Raw genomic sequence first — 8,179 nt, 5'->3', positions numbered from 1 at the left:
ATCAGGCAGCCTAGGAAACATTTCACACCCACAGTTCCCCAGTCTCCTACCACAACAGAAAGACATGTTTCTTCGGACAGAATCAGTATCGGCCGTTAAGATTTCAATGCATCCAGCTCTGTTTTATTGTTCTTTTCATTCAAGGCTTTATGTACATTATTCTCTTGGTTCTACCTACTTGATTTTATGGAAAGCCAGACAAGTCTTCCCATGTTTCTCTGGCACAAGTATTATCCCCATTTTACAGAAACCGAGGCCCAGAGAAGGAAATGATTTGGCCAAGGCCACATAGCGTCAGAGCCCATGCTCTTTCCACCACCCCATGCTCTTGGGAAATCCTGGATCACGTCTGTACCGTGACAAGTCATTAGAGGAAGACCTCAGTGGAGGATTCTTATGGTAGCAGTGATGGAAATTTTGCTTAGATCTCTGAGAGCCTTTAAAAGGGGGGAAACTTGATTTTCCTGTATATATTTCTTTTTTTTTCCTTTAAATTTTGTTTTATTTAATCCAATTTAGTGGATGATTAACATTTTCCACCAACTTGGGGCGCAGAAACTTTGACAGGCTTCACAATTTTTTGTTTAGGTGCTGCCTTTGTAGGAGCCTTAGCAGCAGATGCAGCTGTCTTCTTTGTTGCTTGCTTAGCTTTTTTTGCTTCCTTGGCAGCCCTGATGGCTTGTTCTCGTTGGGCCTTTCTAACTTCAGGTTTCTGGTTCCTCTTGGCCATTATATCGGCAAGAGATGCCCCAGTGATAGCCCTCTGGAATTTGACAGCCCAGCGTGTCCTTTTCTTTTAAATCTCTTCCGACTGTCCCTTCTTGTGCTTTCTTCTATACAGGACAGTCCAATTGAATCTGCCGGGGGTTCCTCTTTGAAAGGAATGCAGACTCGCATTTTGCATTCAAAAATTGGAAAACCTTCCCGTCCGTGTGGGCCTAGCGCCTGCCGTGACCCGGGTAGATCTTGTACCCGCTGAAGCTGCACAGCTCGACCTTCATGGCTGCAAGCCAGCCAAAGATGGCGAAGAGGAAGAGCCCCTGTATATATTTCAAGAAACATTGTTTACTCTGTGTTTACTTAATCCTATAGCGATAAGGGAACAGGGACTGGACTTGGGATTTCATTGATTTAGAGAACTGAAAGATGAGAAAACTCCCTCTCCCAGTGTAGCTTGGCACTTGCTCTGCCATTCGGAGACTTAGAGATGCAATGACTTACCCACAGTGAAACAGTTAATACATACCCCTCCCCCCCCCCAAAAAAAGGATTTGAAATAATCTCAGCTTGAAGGAGGCTCTGAAGGGTGTAAAAGTCAGAGTACTAACATGCTTTTTTTGATATGGTGCCTCCTAGCTTAGTGGAATGAAGCAGCTGCCTAGGAAGCAGGATGATCCTGGGTTCAAAGCCCTGTGGGGCTTCATTTTCTATTTCTTCATTTTTAAGATCTCCAAATGTAATGTTTTTCTTCTATTTTTTGTTATGCTCCCCATTCACTTTCTTGACTTGGCATTACCTTATAGTTGTGTTTTTATGTAATTCAGGCAGAATATTCACACTACTTTTTGTCTTAAAAGGCCAGAAGATCCTTGTCTAACTAAGAGAAACAGCTCATTTCTGGAACCATGGAGATGCTCTAACAGAGGAAGGTCGGGGACTGTCAGTACTCCAGTGTTCTGGTGTGAAATTTACCCTGTAAACATTTCACAGGTAATAATCCCATCTGCAATAAAAGCTCACTTATCTGTCATGTTGGAGTGTACTAATTAAAAAAAATAAATTCCACTGCACTGAATTATATTAGCATGGGCTTATATGTGACATTTGGAAAATCTCTGTTGGAGTCCTATGGCTTAGGAGAGGCAGTGATAGAAATGTAAATCTAGTATCAATTTCAGGTCACTGTTGGGAAGGGCAGAGTCAAGCCAGCCCCAGAACAAAGGGAAGGGCTTTGGCTCCAAAGATAGGCTTTGAGTTCCGAGATAAGGAGAAGTTAGAAAAGGTTTCCGGGTTTTAACCGGGACTTTGCCTTGGACTGGCTTGGGACAAAGTCGGAAGCAAAGACTGTATTGGCCGTGGGGAAAGGAGAGGTCCTGGGGCAAAGAATGGGGGCTGGGAGCAGTGTGGCGGGAACGCCAGGGGCTATAGGGGAGTGGCCGGCTTTGGCTACAGAGGAAGGGTAACTGGTATTTATCAAGTGCCTTAAGGCTGGCAAAACACTTTCCTTACACGCGTCAGTCGTTTGGGGCTCACCTCCAAAGCCATAAATAACTTCAGGATTTGGGGACCTGGGGCAATTACTGCAGACCCTGCTGAGAACAACTGATGGGAAGCATCTGCTTGCTACTGGAAAGGGGAAAGATCGGGGCAGCTCCTCAGCCCACCTCCAACTGGTAGCTTCCTGTTTGAATTAATTAATATTGCTAAACTAGACAATCAGATCTGCGCCTTCTACTAGTGTCTAGTCATCCCACCCTTCCCAATGAACAGATGCAAAAATGGAGACTGGGGGAAGGAAGGAAGAGACCTGTCCAAGGTCATACAGCTAAGTCAGTGGGATTTCAACACACGCCTTCCTGACTCTATAGTCCATCACTCTGTTATATTCAAAGGACACTTTGACTTGAGTCAGGGTCTGAGTTCAGGGCCTGCCTGAAGTTTTGTTTTCTTTAAAAAAAAAAAAAGTTTTTGTTGGTAGTCTTTGTTTTTATATCACCTTCATTTCCAGAACTAACCAGCAAACCATCACTTGGACCAAAGGATTAAAAAAAGAAAGAGGAAAAAACCCAGCTTGGTAAAAACCATCCACCACATCTACTCTGTATGTGACAGTATGTGCAGTATTCTGCACCCATAGGCCCCCCCCACCTCTGCCAAGAGGGGAGAGGGGGGCATATTTTGAACATCTATCTTTTCACTGGAGATGTCTCACCAGATTATCCAGCCACCGTTTCCAAAACGAAGACTTCATTGCCTCTAGAGCTCTAGGAACAAGCAATTTTGCCTACCTACCTTGAATGAATGACAAATTCAAGTTTGAGATCTGGTTCTGCTACTTACCTGTGTGACTTTGGGCAGGTCACTGGGCCTCAGTTTCCCCTCTGTAAAATGAGGGTCCCTGGGGTGTCTGAGACTATGAATCTATGAGCACTACTGGATTGACTGCTTCTGGTTTGGGGCCAAACAGCTTCTTGGCCATACCTTTTGGTGACCACCAATGGAAGGGGTGGGATTGTTCCAGAATCCCTGGGGGGAGAGTAACCATTCATTCTGAGCCACACTTCTAGGGCTCAGTCTCATTTGTCATCCTGGGGAGATATGACAAGGTTTTGCTGCCACCAGGACTGAACTAACCTGCTTGGCTAGAGTGGCAGAGATAGGTAGCCTGCTTGGAGCCCAGGCCTTGTTTCCAGGCCTTGTGTCTGGAGTTTGACAGATTTTCAAAGGCCTATGGAACTGGAGGAAAAAGAGAAGGCCATGGTTGGTTGGGAGGCTGGAAGTCAACAGCAACAAGTGATATTTACATAACTGCTTTAAGTTTGCAAAGTGCTTTCCATAAGACTTTCCCTTAAGCCTCCCAGCAGCCCCGGGAATAGGGAGGAAGGTACTACAGGCATTCTTACCCCTGTGGTACAGATGAAGAAACTGAGGCTCAGCATGATTCACACAATTGTAGATTTAATGTTGGAAGGGACCTTGGAGGCAATTTAATTTGAAAAAATCATCAATTTACAAGTGAGGAAACTGAGGCCCACAGGGATGAAGTGATTTAACCAAAGTCAAACATAAGATCATCGAAGTAAAATTGGAAGAGATCTCTGAGGTCATCTAGTTCAACCTCTTCTTCTAACAGAAGAGGAAACTGAGGCTCAGGAAGAGGAAGTCACTTGTTCAAGGTCACACAATGGATTATAGTTCTAGAGCTGGAAGGGACCTCAGACACCATCTAGTAGAAGCCCCTTCCTTTCCAGAGGAGGAATCTGAAGCCTAGAGAGGGGAAATGATTTGCCCAGGGTGGCACAGGTAACGTAAAGCTGAGCCAGAATTTGATTCTAATTCCAAATCTAGCAGTCTGGAATCAAGTCTAGTAACCTTGTAAAGAAAAAAAACGAGAAATATACCATAAGTGATCCAGGGGGGATTTGAACCCAGGGCTTCTGGACTCAAAGTCTAGTACTCTATGCTGTCTCTTTCAGGTTCCAGTCTGCTCCTGTGCTTGCACTGGGTTATGATCATTGGGAACACCAAAGGTACCACGGTGTCGTTCCAAAGGCACCAGACTGGGAATCCAAAGTCTGCCTTGAATCCCACTTCCTCCGCATCTTAGCCATATGGCCTTGGGTGAGTCCTGGCCTTTGTTGAGCCTCTTGATTTATAAACTAGACATAAAGACCTGAAGTACTTGTCTTAAGGCTGTTAGGAGAACAAACAGTTCACTCAGAAAGTGCTTTGTAAACTTGAAAAAGTGATAGAAATGTCAGCGACCATGGTTATGTATTAGTTTGTGAAAGCTGCCTTGTTCCTGGTGCTCCTCTCCCCCTCAGATAGCATAAAACAGGGTCCCCGACCAAGAGACTGGGCTCGATGAACTCATCGACTATTATAGCTAATGTTATCTACCACACAGCAGTCATTTCAGGAAATGAGAAAATGTCTGAGGGCTTTGAGAACACTCTCTAAAGCACATGGAGACAGTTGCCTTGAAAAAAATCAATGAAAAAATCTTTGCTGAAAATGTCTCTGATAAAGGCCAAATTGGCAAGATAAGTGGAGAATGCATGTAAATATAGAAGACCAAGAGCCATTCCCTGGTATAGATTAGTGGTGGAAGGATATGAATAACCAGTTGTCAAATAAAGAAATAGAAGCTGTCAGTGACCAGATGAAAGATGGCTCCCAATCACTAATAATAAGAAAAACGCAAATCGAAACAACATCAACATGCCATCTCATATCGGCAAATTGACCAAGACAGCAAAAGATGAAAATGATGATGTTGGAGGGGCAGCGAGGGGGCAGACACTCTCGGGGTAGAGCTGTGAGTTGGCCCAACTCTTCTGGGTGCAATTTGGAGCTATACCCCAAAGTCACTAAACTGGACATTCCTTTTGAGGCTGCTAAGATCACTCCTGGATACATACTCCAAAGAGGTCAAGGCAGAGGGAAAAGACCAACATAGAACAAATCTTCATAGCAGCTCTTTGGTGGTGGTAAAGAATCGGAAACAGAGCGGATGTTCATCTAGCAAGGATGGCTGACCAAATAGTGTATTATTGTACCCTAAGCAATAATAAATGGGAAGGATTCAAAGGAACTTGAGAAGGCCCAGATGAACTGATACAGAGCAAAATGAACAGGACCAGGAGAACCAATTTATGTGATAGCCACAAAAAAATGTAAAGGCAAACACAAAGACTTCAGAACTCTGATCAATGATGAGTCATGACTTCAGAGAATGGATGATGAAACTTGCCTTCTGCATCTGGGCAGAGGGGATGGAACTAAGGTGCAAAATCAGGTATACATTTTCAGTGACAGGCAATGAGTGGATTCATTTTCCTTGGTTATACTTATTTGTTGCAAAGGAATGCTGCATGTGTGGGGAGGGACCTGGGGGAGATGTGGTATCAGACTTCTTCAGGCACAATTAGGAGGCGATGGTGTTGGAGGGTGAGAAGGTAGATTTATGCTGATTGAAATATATATATATATATATATGTATATATAATTTTTAAAAAGACTTTATGAGGCAGCTAGAGGTGGCAGAAAGAGCACTGGATATGGGATCAGAGGACTTGGAGTCTAATCCTGGTTCTGCTACTTACTGCCTGGGGGATCTTGGACAAATTCCTCACACTCTTTGGGCCTCAGTTTCCTCCTCTGTAAAATGGTTTCTTAGGTCCCTTCTAGCCCCCAAACACTCAGGTGATCTGAGCGCCGAAATCTGGTGCTCTGCCACTGCCACTTTCTAGCAATGTGTCCCTGAGCAAGTTTCTTCCTCTGTATAAGGAAGCTGTTGGCATTGCCTGACTCCCAAAGTCCCTGGGTGAGGATTGGGGTAGTGGGGCAAAGTGGGGTAGGGGAAATGCTTTGGAAACAATCTAGGGTACCAGAAACAGAACTTAAGATTGATAGCGATTAATAATCAATCAATAAATTATGTGCCAGGTGGGACAGCTACATGGTACAGTGGATAGTGTGCCAAGTCTGGAGTCAGGAAGAACCGAGTTCAAATTTGACTTCAAATACTTACTGTGTGACCCTGGGCAAGTCATTTCACCCTGTTTGCCTCAGTTTCCTCATCTGTACAATGAGCCAGAGAAGGACATGGTAAACCACTCTACTCTCTTTGCCAAGAAAACCCCAAATGGGGTCACAAAAAGTTGAACATGACTGAAATGAATGGACAACAACTCTATCTACAAGACATTGTGCTAGGTGCTAGGGATGCAAAGCTGCAGAGAGAAGAGCTCACAGAATCATAGGTTCTAGAGCCAAAAGGTCATCTACTTCAAACTCCTCATTTTACAGAGGAGGAAACTGAGGCCCAGGGAGGGGAAAGCCATTCCCATAGGTCGCACAGCTGGTAACAGAGCTGGAATCTAAAGCCAGGTTCTCTCTGCCTGGTCCTCTCTATGCTGCTAACCCAACTGTGAAGGCTAACAGGAGCTGAGATAAGATTTCTTTTGGACATCTCCTGGGAGGAAAAGCTGTTAAGTCTTTCTGGGGCCCTTACAATTACTGGCATGCTCCTCTGCCTTAATCTTCTCCTAGCAGCAGGCTGATAAGTTGTTCTTTCTTTCCCTCTTTCTTTCTTTCTAAATAACAGACTTTTACATGACTTACACATATTTGTAATAGGGTTTGTTTTTATTCATTTTTTTCAGCTGGAAATTCTCTCTCTCCCTCTGCCCTCTCCCCTACTTGATGAGCAGGCAACAAAACCTGTTATAAATCTGTAAAGTCATGTAAAACAAAGTCCTGCAATAGCCATGTTCAAAAAAAGAAAGATAGGAAGGAAAAAAATATGCTTCTGTCTGCCCTCTGAAGGCATTAATTCTCAATCTGAAGGGGGATAGCATGTTTCCATTAGTCCTTTGGAATTGTGGTGGGTCATGGTGTTGATCAAAGTTACTAAGTCTTGCAAAGTTGATTATTGTCACAATGCTGTGGTTACTGTGTACATCGTACCCCCGGTTCTGCTCACTTCACTTGGCATCAACTTATGTAGGTCTTCCCAGGTTTTTCTGAAACCATCCCTTTCCTCAGTTCTAATAGTACAATACAATAGTATTCCATCACATTCATCTACCATGACTTGTTAACCATTCCCCAATTGACGGTCAGACTTTCAGTTTCTAATCTTTGCCACCACAAAAAGAGCTTCTAGAAATATTTTTGTCCTTTTCCTCTTTCTTTTATCTCTTTGGGGGCATAGCCCTAGTAGCACTATCACTGGGTCAAAGTGTATACACAATTTAATAGCTTTTGGGGCATAATTCCCAATTGTTTTCCAGAATGGTTGGCCCAGTTCACAGCTCTACCAACAGTGTATGGGTGTACCTATTTTCCTACATCCCCTCTATCATTTGCCATTTTCCTTTTTGTCATCTTAACCAATCTGATGGCTGTGATGTGACACCTCAGAGTTGTTTTAATTGGCATTTCTCTGATTATCAGTGATTCAGAGAATTTTTTCATTTGGCTATTGATAGCTTGGATTTCTTCCTCTGAAAGCTGCCTATTCATATCCTTTGGCCATTTATCAATTGGGAATGGCTTTTTTTTTTCTTGTAAATTTGACTCGGTTCCCTCTATATTTTAGAAATGAGACTTTTATCAAAGAAACTTGCTGCAAATGTTTTCCCAATTTCCTGCTTTTCTTCTAATTTTAGTTGCATTGGTTTTATTTTTAGTTTCATACAATCTAGATTTTTAATTTTATATAATCCAAATTACCTAATTTATCTCCTGTGAACCTCTCTTTCTCTTGTTTGGTCATGACCTCTTCCCCTCTCCATAGACTTGGCAGGTAATTTCTTTTCTGCTGCAGTAATTTGCTTGATATCAGTGTAATCTAAATCATACACTCAATTTGAGTTTATCTTGGTATTTGATGTGAGCTGCTGGTGAATGCCTAGTTTCTGCTGGACTACTTTGCAATTTTCCCAATGGTTTT

General features: G+C 43.2%; 1 pseudogene; it reads right to left on the bottom strand.

Annotated features, from left to right (window-relative positions):
- Positions 1–526: 526 nt before the first annotated feature.
- LOC118832516 lies at positions 527–1,004 on the bottom strand (annotated as a pseudogene).
- Between the last annotated feature and the right edge of the window lie 7,175 nt (positions 1,005–8,179).

Source organism: Trichosurus vulpecula, chromosome X (assembly GCF_011100635.1).
Source record: "Trichosurus vulpecula isolate mTriVul1 chromosome X, mTriVul1.pri, whole genome shotgun sequence".
Taxonomy (NCBI): Eukaryota; Metazoa; Chordata; class Mammalia; order Diprotodontia; family Phalangeridae; genus Trichosurus; species Trichosurus vulpecula.
The sequence above is the reverse complement of the archived record's forward strand: the minus strand, read 5'-3'. Positions and strand labels throughout refer to the sequence as shown.